The sequence below is a fragment of the Leiobunum rupestre genome, chromosome 5 (genome assembly GCF_980474605.1).
Source record: "Leiobunum rupestre chromosome 5, qqLeiRupe1.1.hap1, whole genome shotgun sequence".
NCBI lineage: Eukaryota > Metazoa > Arthropoda > Arachnida > Opiliones > Sclerosomatidae > Leiobunum > Leiobunum rupestre.
Window position 1 is genome coordinate 66,435,395 of NC_143388.1, and position 12,906 is coordinate 66,448,300.

The following is a 12,906-nucleotide window of genomic DNA, read 5'->3' on the forward strand; positions in this document are numbered from 1 at the left end:
TTCATCGCTGCGCCCCCTTTTTTTTCGTTAACGTCGGCGCCATCTATTAACCGGGAGAAAGCTTTTTCTTCACGTGTTTATTTGTAGTAGGTTTACGTGTGAATGAAATTCAATGAATCATATGTGCACTGTGCAGCTTTAATAAAGAAATACGATTGCTTAGAGGATTTTCAATATAATTTATTAAGATAAGATAAAAAGTAAGTTTTTAATTAATTATATTTAATTATTTTAAGAACGTTCATATATTATCTATTTTTTTTGTTATTTTAGACCTTTGTTACTTGAATCAGGGCCAGAGGTTAATTAATGATCATTAATCCAAGGATATTTCTGGGATAAATAATTGGAATATTATTAATCCAAGTATATGTTATCGAAATGGTTAACGACTAAAATGTTTGGTAAGTATTTGTTATTGTTGGACCTTAAGTAATTTGCGATCTAGACGTTTCTGGGCTTTGTCATGCTTATGGTTTAAATTATGTTTTTCCAATGTACTACGAATGGAAAGTTGTACAAAAAAATTGATTTGTTTTTTCAAGTAATCAACACATGGAACATGCTGATGCATCTCATCTTTTGAAATAAACCAAGATTGATCGATTGTTCTTGAAATAATTCTGGTAATCCTCTCTTTGACTTTATTCATGTGTATTACCATTGGGAAAAGTGTATCAAACTTGTCATTGATCTCTGATACGTAGCTCAGGAATCTTTCAGTTGGTATTGTCAAGCCACTGAATGTTGATATATCATGAGACTTAAATGATGCTAATATATTTGACTGGTTGAGTGTTTGTTTTTCATCTACAAGTTTGGTTTTGCATGATTCACAATTGTGGTTTTTATTACAACGTGATAAGACATATCCTGAAATATAAGATAGTATGTTTTGTTTTCCAGGCCCTTGGCTTTCAAGTGAACTTTTACAAATTTGAAAGTATTCCTCCAAACATGCCCTGGGATAATAATTATTTGCTGATGGAAGACTTTCATCATAATCATCTGGAATTATTATATGGGTGTTATATGAGTCAATGTTAAGAAGGAATTCTTCCATATCATCGCAACAGTTGGCATTTGATGGTTTGAGGAGTGAGTTAGCCGATGCACTTCTATAAGAACTTCTGAAATGCTGTGGTGTAGGGTGATCTCTGTAACCTCCCTTTAATCTAATGGAGCCAAACAAATTCTCAAGAAAGTCCTGAGATATTTTCCCAGTTAATAGATATTTAAATCCATAATTTATTTTCAGGTCCTTCCAAATCATTAGATAACTTCCAGCCTTCAATGCATGGCAAAGTTTTAGATCTACAACCTTGGATTTTCCATTTATCTAGCCAGGTCAAAGCTTCTTCAAATATCTTTTCATGCATAGAGCGATCATTCATTGGTCTCTTGTATTGATTTTTATGATGGATCTGTCGACTGTTGCAACAGTCGAATAAATCATTAATTCGGTCTACAAACTCAACAGTGTGACATGCTTCTAACGGCAATTCCGCTGTACCAATTGCAGCTTCCATGCCATTCGCAACACTTTTACTAAATACTTGTGCAGCTAGAGATACTTTCATCTTTGAAAATGCTGGTAAATCCAAATGTTTTTTCTTTAACTTGTAGGCAGCTCGAAATTTACCTAATTTAACATCAATGTCATAAAATTTTCGAAGGTAATCCCATTTGACTAGAACACCATCAATTATGAAAATATATCACTGCAAGTTATTTCGGACACTCTTGAGCAAGTGGGGCACGTCAAAGAAAAAGAAAATATTTTCTCCTTCAATGGTAAGAAATGGTTGTTTGGAGCTAATTCCAAAATTTTTGAACAAGGCTTGATTGTTTGGTCCTTGATCACAGACAATTGCTTTTACTATAAGGCCAGCATTTTTCAAGTGGGCTAGGCATTCTTCAAGCAAAAGCTTTAAATTTTCAGCCGGACAGGAATCTTTCGTCAAAAAAAAACCTACAGGTTGTTTCCATTTGCTTTTTAAACCCTTCACCATGAAAACTAACGCTTGGTTTGCATATTCATTAGTGCGACCTATTGGGCCAAAATCTACAAAACCATCTACTTGATCATCTTTGACGTTATACATTAGTCCTTCTGTGAGACTCATTTCATCAAATGCTACTAAGCATAACCTTTCACTTGCTGGTTTGTTTTCAAATCTAGCTTTTATAGCATGAATCACGTTAACATCAAACCCTGGCTTGATCTCACTCTTAGATAACCATTTTTGTAAGGTTCTCTTTGTTGGTAGGCACAGAACATTTTGCCATTGACGATATGCCTGAGGGCTATGATAGTACAAGGATAACGCCCAACTTTTTATTTTACTTGTGTATCGCCTGCCTCTTGCTTTTCTAGATTTTAACTTAAGCTCAGAGTCAAAAATGTCTTTAGCAATGTCTGAAAGGAAATTTGTAGCTGTGTTTTGACCCATGTGTACGTTACTTGCCAACTTTTCATTTAGTTTTTTGATTTTCAATTGCAACCTTTTTATTTTAGATTTCTGTTTGCTTATAGTTCTTAAATGTGATGTTTCCTTTTTTGTCTTAAATCCAGCGGCTTGAACCTTTTTGTTTTCGTATGTTTTGCTATCTTCTGTTTGATTATTTTTGTTTGCATAGGTTTTCAAATCCGCTACTTGAACCATTTTGTTGGCGGTTGTTTTATTTGACTTTGTCTCGATATTAGGTTTAGTAGCCCGCTGAATTTCAATTGTAGGAATTTCTACTAATAAAGAAAATCATGTTAAAATTTAATAGAGTTGTTTCGAATAAAACTGTTTACAATCCTGTTCTGTAGATAAAGTTTCGCTGGAACTTGCTATAACTGAAACACAGGTCCTTTTTGTAGGTCTATTGTTGCGCACTTCCACCATTTCTACAGACCGTTTACTAGATTCTTTTTGAAAATTGAGTTTTAACTTATGACCCCGCTACTAATGTATAAATTTCATCGTACCAGTTGTTTTATGACAGTCCTTGATATCATTTTCTACTAAGTTCTCCGGAAACTTTACGTTTGAGCAACTAGCTAAATTATCATTCCCTTGGGAAATATGATTCATTTAAATTAACTTATAAATAAACAATACTTAAAACTCAATATTTGTTGGCTTAAATTCATTTGAAAATATTGTTGGAATAGCGTTTGATGTCAGTCTGTTTTTTGTTTTACCATTCATAAAACAAGAATCCTCAAAATGTAGGCCGCATATTTTATTATGTATCGCATCTTTCAAATAAAGATCGCTTCTTCCGATATTTATCTGCCATTTCTCAGAGCTAAGTTTATTGACAAACAACATATTAAAGATAGGCCTTAAAAAGAGATATTAATTAATTTTTCCCACCGTTCTTTCTCTTTTGGAAACTTAAACAAGGAGATCCTTTGCTTTTCTTTAGAACTTACAAAATTTTACAGAACAATTGCTTCCAGGCATATTTCTCTAGTGTTAATTTCTAAGTCAAAACGCGTATATACATTTTTGCGTCTGAAATCCTCTGTTTGGGATTTAGAAAAATGCGCTTTCTCCCGGCCGTTAGGCGTCACTCCGCTCAGGATTTTTTTAAAATTCCGGGGGTCGCTTTTCAGGCGGAGTTTCATATCTCTATATGGTCAGAATCTCTGCTAATAGTTGGCGGCAGGGGTCATCGAAGAATTTTTCATTTAAGTAGTTGCATTTTTCGCTCATAGGTGGCTTTTGTCGTAGTTGATAACCCTCCCATGATTTTCGTTCCTATCTTCACTAATGCTGTGTTAAAGCCTATGGGGAAAATTTGAACTGGGGCTCTAGATAGTATTATTCCCAACTCAATGGATTTTATAAATAAATATATTGTGAATTTCATACAGTTTTATCTCTTTAAATTTAGTTTTTCACAATGTACTTCTCTTAACTTCTATTAGATTTTCTAAACAAAAACTACCCAGGTCAAAAATTAAATTATGCAAACGAATTAACCTTACCTTAACAACTTGAAATTTGAACTACTAACACCAAAGACAACTAACAATTCTAAGTTAATAATTTACCACGTTTAACGAATAACGATCTGCTATAAGACGTGTGTCTGGATACTTTTCAAAATTCAGTAAAGTAGGACTCCCTACTCTATGTTACTTCCTCTATGTACGTTGTTCGGATATTTAGGCGACGATTATTCTGCTGTATTTATAAAAAAATTGGCGTAAACTATCGGCTTAGAAAACCTAAACAAATATTTGAAGCAAGCAAAACATTAACTTTAGCCGCCAAAAGGAAAAACTAGATGAGTCCCCTCGCGGCTCCTCTGTACTCAGCCCCATAGGCAATTATGGGACCCCATGGCGCCTGGGATCCTCCACATTGCGGGGTCTGCATTGGCGATATCTACGCCACTGATTGCAGCCCCTAAAAAAGTTTCGACTTAGGCTTAGTGCTAGGCTGGCGGCTACTAGACATTTTCAGGTAGAATTATAGTATAAGGTATCCGTCGCCATTTTGTTTTTTCATTGATTTTTTTTTAAACAATCAATGGACAATACAATTTTTTTTTTCAAATAAACCCCCGCTTTTCGAGAAACATTGAGAATTTATGGTATATTTTCAAAATCATAAATTACGTTATTCTATCCAATATAGGTAGAATATAAAGCAATATTTTATAAAAGGCGTATTTTCTGTAGCAGGCATTAAAATTAACTAGCAATATTTCTAGACCAGGAAAAAAAACCCGAAAAAAGGCCGCGCTGCCAAATAAATATACACAAGCTGGAAATAATTTTAATTGACGGTTGGCATCCCAGATAAGAGTTGTATGAGTTTGCGACGGTTTCTGGCTTGTGCCAAATTTTTTAGAGCCAAAAACCACAAAATATTTTGACATTTTTCAGTTTTTCGCTTAAAACTCGAAAACGATGCCTAATACAGAAAATGTTATTCTTACTAAATCGAAAGAGCATACAATATCACGTCAAATACAGTTAAAATTTGTTAAGCCGTTTATTCACAATCGATCGTCAAAGAAAATTAGCTCACTCCTATCTAGAGATACCAATAAAAACGTGAAAGTATTCGTAGCTCTAACTTCCTGCTAAGACTGTTTTGGGAAGTCAAATTAATTTTTAAATACAAATCATACACCTTCGTCCATTTATTTTAATTTAAGGGCAATTCAGTTAGTGTACTTACCTACATAGGTAGTTAGATCTATGTTTAATTATTATTAATTAGCATGCTAGTTCAAAAAATGATAATAAACGGGTTTAAAAGTGAAAAAAAAAACATACCAATTGAAAGGTTTTATTAATGGGAAAAAATTTCAATTGCAATATAAAATTGAAAAGAGATAAATGTTTTACGAACATTCTTTTTGTTTGGAATTTACATTTATTTACTATTTAATTTTTTTCTGCGTTTCGGGGAAGATGGTCCCTGGGAGGAAACGTCGTTGTCCAATTCTTCATCTTCTTCTGGCATTGGATCTAAATAGATTTCTTCCTCGACGATGTCAATCTCATCGTCGATTTGCGTCGAATCAAGGAAGATGTCCTCTTCTGTTAGAGAGTTAAGGCAGGAAAGCCCCTAGCAATTGCTGCCTAAAGCCGAGCACTTAATTCCCGCTTTCCTGCAGGAACAAGCGGCTTGGCATCCCTTCTTGCACGTGCAGGATATTGTATTGAGCAGTTCCTGGGGCGCTGGCTGTTGGGTGGTTGCAATGGGGATCAGACCGTTTTTTGAGTTCTACCATCCCCATTTTAGTGGATCCAGCTGACTGTTCTTCCAGATCTGAACCTGCAAGTAGACCATGAGGGAGTGCTGGCGAGCGGCGGCTTCGCTGGGAGGCAAACATGCCAAATTGAAGTTATTATTTTTCGATAAAGCTCTCTGGAACAGTTGCAGACGAATTTCATTCAAAGATTTGGAGCTACCACCCGCGTACAAACACACAATGAACTTTACTCCTGTCTCAGCGATCTTATCAGGAGTGGCGTTGGGATCCGTGAAGTCTGAGGCGACATGTTGGAGGCTCGCGTTCTTTTGAAATGTTTTTATAACTTTGATTTTGCCCTGTCGAAAAAATTTAGAGGTGGTGTCACAGCCGCTGAAGGCGTGAAGAAATAACATATGTTTTTGGCTTCTTCAGAAAGCTTAGAAATGTTGGGGTTGTAAATGGATGGTTCTTGGTTTCCCTTTCCAGGTTTCATGAGGAATATATTCGCGACGGGTTCTTCCTGCTCACTTCTATCAGCTATGTGGTCAGTCAGCAGGACCAACAAATCAGTGTCTTCCCCGACAATGAAGACGGTGCCTCCCTGTCTCGACTTTTCTATGGCTGTTCCAACAATCAAGGGGTCTGCGTCTTCAAGGGCCTGTTTGACCTGATACCCTTCACCACATAATTTTTCTGTCAACATTGAGATAAGACGTTTCTTATTACGTTCGTTTAATAAGAAACGTTCTTTTGGCATAGTTGTTGGCATTGTCTCATCAAATAAAACAGAAGCGGATGACATAGCGCGGGCTCTTCGGGCACGTTCAGCAGATTTTATGCTTTTCTCAGTTCCCTCCTCAGGGTATCCATTAAATACTATGGTGCAATTGGACCCAAAGTGTTTTTTGACGTAGTTCACGTACTTTTTAAGGATGGAGGAAAACACTTCACCAGTATTCCACACAACTCGGTGTAAGAGGAACCCACCGTCAAGAACGAAGCCTGCGTTGCTTGTGATTTCAACATTGACTGGATTGAACAGCTTAAAGAGGTCTGATTTTCTTGTCTTGCGCATTAATCCGTCGTCATCAAAAAGAGTTAATGGATATGGGGCTAACTCAAAGGCGAAATATGACTCGAGCTGTTATGGCGACTTCATATGGAAAGGAATTCGACGGAAAATTGTATCAGGACTGACAGGAACTGGTTCACCATTCACCTTGACTGTACACTTCACGGCTCGTAGGGGCACTACTCGGTTCGTCCTCAGGAACTCTACTTCCTTAAAATTTTTCCCTTGAATATTTTCCATGCTTTTTTTCCCTTTTTCATAAGCCTCTGGGCAGTTGATGTCATCACCCCCCAACACTCCAGTACTAATGCACATGATGGACGTTCCTTGAGGGAATGGGTCATGAGAATCAAACCACTTACTGAATATCTCCACATCAATGTTGTCCCTCTTCATACGATAATTTGTGGTATCAACGTGTTGATCTGATATGAAGTAAACGATACACCAGAGAATTCCTCAATTTGGTGTGTAACGTCTACTGCTGTTGGCATTCCAGCAATCCATCTAGCCAAAGTTCCATCTGTAATCCCCCGCCCTCGTGACAAGCCCCCGCATGAGGATATAGCCCTCATGAGGACTTGTTCAATGGTCATGTCTGACCATATGCCTGACCAGTGTTTTTGGGTTCGTCTGATGGTAAAAAAACCTAAGGTTACAAATTGCTCGTATTCAGTAGGAGTGAGTTTTTTATCAAGTTTCTGCATATCCTGCAAGTATATTTGGCTAGCTTTGGCATAGTTAAAGTGTCAACTTGCGTGAAAGTAGGGTATCATATTCTTTATGCTTGCTAGGTGCAACTCCCAATCCCCACTTCTCTCAGCTTCAATGAACTGTTTGAGTATTGAAACCATACGGAAATATTGCACCCATAGTTTAGCTGTAGGGCTTTTTTCCTCCAAGTTTCGTAACTGTGCTTGAAATTTTGGCATCAGTTCTTCCACGTTGGGGTCATTCATGTCGAATTCATCAGTCCCAAAGTTGTCGAGAAGAGAAGATAGGGCAGTGTGCTCCTCTTGTTATAGTTCCATTGTAGACAGAATAATTTTACCCAGAGCAAGCTGAGCCAAAATATGAGCTCTTACGGCTCTTGAATAGTAGTGCCCAGACATCATGGCTTTTGTCAATGCTAGTGCGAAACAAACATTGAATAAATCTTGCAAACCACTGCCGTCCATTATGAATCCAATGGCACCCATGAATGACATTAATAAATGGAAGCCACCAAGCCGCACGATAACACAGCTCAGCTCACTATCTAGTCCACAGGAAGCAACAATTTTTCTTGCTTTTATGTAGAGTGGATGATCCAAGGTGACAAAACAAAACTTTTGATGTGGCTCCTTACATTTTTTTGCAGCTGTTTTGAGGGCTGTATAGATGGTGTCAACGTCCAAGGGGGAGCTCTGATAAATGGAAGGCACAATATGCGTGAGGTCTGGAAAGGCTGGTTAGATGTTATCGTCTCCATAAACCCATTCCAAACAGGTAAGTTGATAACATCCTTCCATTTCCCGTACATCCACAGCAGCTCTGCTAACCTCGGCAGTACTTCTTTTTCAACTCCAATAGCTATAGCCTCAACGGTCACTGTATCTAAACCTACTTCACTAGGTTTATCGAAGTGCTCCAGGGAAATACTGCCGTACTCTTTCAAGGAGGTTGATTTCGGAAGTGACTTAACCTTGTAAATAGGGGTTCTTGGAATCAGAGAGCTTTTGGGAGTAAAACACTGAATACCCCCCATGGCATAAAAAGTGTCATGGCCATCAATTGTATCCATGTTTATGTCTGCGTTGTCAAAAACGAATTGTGTGAATGAGTTCTTGTTTATGATTTCAAGAGGCTGCTGAAGAGTTGAAACTTCGAATTTCCTCACTTCTCCATATGAACTGCTGAAACCCATGGCTGAAAGCACGTCCACTAGGTGCCTCGATCCATACTTCCTGTACAACAAAGTTCAAACTCCTAGTAGGATTGGGGATGTGAATGATCTTGGTCCGGTCGATGATATCAGTGAATGGGCAATGGCTTGGACTTTTTTCCGAGTTTTGTCCTTCCTCTCTCCATCTTCCTTTCTTTTTTTAGCTGGACTGGTTATAGTGTCCAACATCAACTTCAAAGAATCTGGGATGTCATCATTCACACTACTTAAAAACATGTCAGGAGAGGGATACTTATCCAATGAATAAACTTTTGACCTGATGTCCTCACGTATGATCTCTGCGGCTGCTTTCACCACCCGCATACTTTCTTTGTTCACGTCAGTTTTCCTGGACTCATACCAATTATTGGTCAGGATATTGTGGCCGTTGTTTCGAAAGCATATTATTGATTGCTTGAAATTATTAGTTCCGGGTACCACAATTATATCATCTTTAAATCTTTCAGACAACTTTGCAAGTATATATTCCTTCCTGGGAACAATTCCTTCATATGTTTGTAGAATATCTTCTAGTGTAAATTGACACAATTCCTCATTCTCTTCCATCCATTTGACAATGAAGCCAATACATTCCGTAATTTCAGCACTTTCAGGCCGGCCACGAGGTTTTGAATCTGTTGAAGAAGGTGCATGGAGAAAGAAACGCATGCGTAATGAACTGTGGTACCTTCCTTCTGCTGCTACTAAATCTGTTTCAGTTCCAAGCCTCCGTAAAACACCCTCACCCCATTCATCCTCTCTAGCGACAGCAGCTGTTCTTATACTTCCTATGGTATCCAAGTTCATTACCTCCTGCACACTATCTCACCTGTGTTTATTTAACTTTTTTGTTGGGCCTTAAAGGATTCAGAGGCATCCTTCTCACAATAAATACATAGTTTCTTGAAGTTGAACGTGTTGACTTTACCTCTGGTCACGTGTTCTGGAGTTTTTTCTTCTCTTTCAGCCTTGAGAATACTTGACTCAATTGTGTAGACACCTTTTCGACACTTTTCATGAACGAAAACAGATGTTTGACGCTCTAACCAAGTATGATAGCCATCCTTTCTCCTCTTGCTGGCATCAATAAATGTTTTCAGTGACTTTTCCTTTATTGTACCTTGATCTTCATCATTTTTAACAGCATCACCACATATGAAACAAGTCGTGCCCGCCATATCAAGGCAAATTGCCTACCATATCAAGGCAAATTGCCTACCAATCACTTATGGCACAACACATACACGTCGTTGTAGAACACCGAAAACGGCAAAAGATATTAACTTAATAACAACAACTTAGTTAACTAAATTAACAAATTAATTACCGTAAAAACTGAAGAACTTCAAATTAGAAGCCGGCAATAAACTGGGTATAAGATTTAGAAGGGCTCAATGTGTGAGCTAGACAGGACGAGGGAAGATGGAGTGGGAACGAGGATGAAGGGATATGCCAGATGAAGATGTTTTCATTGGTATCTCTACATAAAAGTAAGATAATTTTAAAATTTAGGAGCTCTTTCTACGTAGAATTTGATGCTCTACAACCATCATGCGTGACATTTTTCATTTGGAGTAGCCGTTATTGAGTTACAGGCGTTGGAACATGAGCATAATTCCATTTTCCTCCAAGTTGGTAAAGATTGCCGATCTTTGACGATCAATTGTAGCTAAACGGCTGTACCCAATTTAACTGTTAAGTAGAGTATTCGACGTGCAATTGTATGCTCTGTCATTATAGTAAGAGAAACATTATCTGTAAGATGCATTGCTGTCGCATTATAAGCAAAAAACTAAAAAGTCCAAAAATTACGTGGTTTTTTGGCTCTAAAAAATTTGGCACAAGCCAGAAACCGTCGCAAACTCATATAACTCTTATTTGGGATGCCTAACGTCAATTAAAATTATTTCCAGCTTGTTAATATTTATTAGGCAGCAAAATTCTAATTTGTCTACACTATTCGGAAAAGGCGTATTTTTTATTTTAATTTATTTTCGGTTACGTTTTAGCTTATTTTCGGGTGGGTTTAAGCTTATTTTTGGGTAGTTTTAGTCATTAACTTAGTGTTGGACCCCTCGTATACAACAGTGCTTACGCGCCTACGGCGCGCGTACATCAACCTAACCTAACCTAACCTAACCTTGCCAAACCTACGGTGCCTGCGGGCCTTTGGCGCGCGTTCATCAACCTTACCTAACCTAACCTAACCTACGGTGCCTAACCTAACAAAGAAAGTAAATATATTCCCACCCAAATCCACTATATTTAGCCTTGGTCCCGTTAGGTTGTTGATTAAAAACATAAAAACTATTGAAAATCAATACATTATAACTGAATAGCAAAAATATTAAATCGTAGTTAAGTCCGAAAGTAGTAAGACTACCGACGTGCACCCTACTATCTATCAATCTATCAAAATGAATAAATACGACCAAATTTGCTCTGTATATTCTACCTATATTGGATAGTAACTTGATACTCCAAACTAGTGTATATGATATTAATAAAAATCACTCAAAAACAACGTTTTTTCGTACACTATAAAACTCTTTAATTTGCCTTAAAAGAGGCGCGTGACATGTTTCGGCATTGGCGAATTACGCCGCCGTTTTCAAACGCGTACAAAATCGAATGACATCGAGCACCCGCTCACCGTTCGTCGTTGTTTTTGAGTGATTTTTATTAATATATTGGATAGAATAACGTATTTTTTAATTTTGAAAATATACCATAAATTCTCAATGTTTCTTGAAAAGCGGGGGTTTATTTTAAAGAAAATTGGTTTGTCCATTGATTGTTTAAAAAAAATTGAATAAAAAAGAAAATGGCGACGGATACCTTATACTATAATTGTACCCATTTACCCACTAAAACTTATTAAGGTGACCGGCCCCCTAAGTTTAAGGATTTTGCACACCTGTCCACCTGGCCAGTCCGCCCCTGTTGAGTATTAAACTCATTGTACATTTATTTTTTACTCATTTGTTTTTGTTACTTATCTCAATTCCCACGCATTCGCAAATTCATCGTACACCTGAAATTGCATTTCCCTGCTGCTAAGTTTTGTGCTTGTTGCAGCCTACTTCCAGGGGCTAGTAGGCCACACTTTGAAGCTCTATAACACTCTTTTAACTCATCGTAGGGAAATTGGAAAAAAACAGGCATAATTCTCAACTGCTACAACTCCTTAAAATTTTTGCATAACCTGTTTAAACACCCTGTATATCGATGGTAAATATGTTAAAATTAAATATAGTGAATTATATTTGGCCATAAAAATAAAATGTGGTTAAGATTTATTAATTTTTTAAAGCGATCTTCATTATTTTTGAGAGGGAGTTTGTTTTCATCTTTTCTCTTTTGTTTTTTTAACGTAATCTAAAGTGTTTATCATGTTAAAAGTACCGTTCGAATTGCTTTATTAAATATGAAATTTTTTGCATTTTAACCCTTAGTCCAAGGTTTAGAGGCTAGAGCAAGGTCAAGTTGGGCCTTAATAAAGCTCAAGCATAGTAAGCTAAATGGAATATTCTATTAAATCCATCTATCTTAAGTAGCGATGGGCGATGTGTACGTTGTCATCATAAACTTATGTTACTAGAATTCCAAGTGGCCCATCACAAAAGAGGTTCATTGGTTGAGCTATTCTCCTCTTGGAAAAAGGGTAGCACACGGTGGCTCTTGCTGTGTAGTACGAAAGCGGCCTGGGACATCAAAGGGCACCACAGACCTGTTATTGCTTTGTCTACTAAGATGTACCTGTAACTAAATAAAATCTTTCTTTATAGTGTATCTAACCAATACAATAAATAAAAACAAGTTGATACACTCAGTACACACATAATAGCTTTACAATTACGATAATTTAAAAACAGACGATATATATATATGGGTAATACTAAAGGCTCTAGTTAATAAAATATCTTAATTTTATTATATTTTTATAAATTACGTTTCGGTTAAACTAAGAGTTAGGTGCACAATGTTTATTTAAAAAACGGTGTAAACTACAATCGGAATACCAACAACAGGCTGGTCTCGTTCATCAGTTCAATGCAAATATTAAGGCATTCTTGGACATTTAGAAACAAAATCAACACGTTGCAATATAGAAAGTTGAAATTTTAAAAATATCAATGATTTAAAATTTGTAGGGTGTAATTTATAATTTAAAAGACATTAACCAGCTTTCGTGTAT

At 37.0% G+C, this 12,906-nt stretch overlaps 1 long non-coding RNA gene across 1 annotated transcript; it reads left to right on the forward strand.

Annotated features, from left to right (window-relative positions):
- The first annotated feature begins 383 nt into the window (after nucleotides 1-383).
- LOC149945635 (uncharacterized) lies at nucleotides 384-965 on the forward strand. Its single transcript, XR_016480935.1, has 3 exons — nucleotides 384-404; nucleotides 546-626; nucleotides 907-965. It is a non-coding gene; the product is annotated as an uncharacterized LOC149945635 (long non-coding RNA).
- The last annotated feature ends 11,941 nt before the right edge of the window (nucleotides 966-12,906 follow it).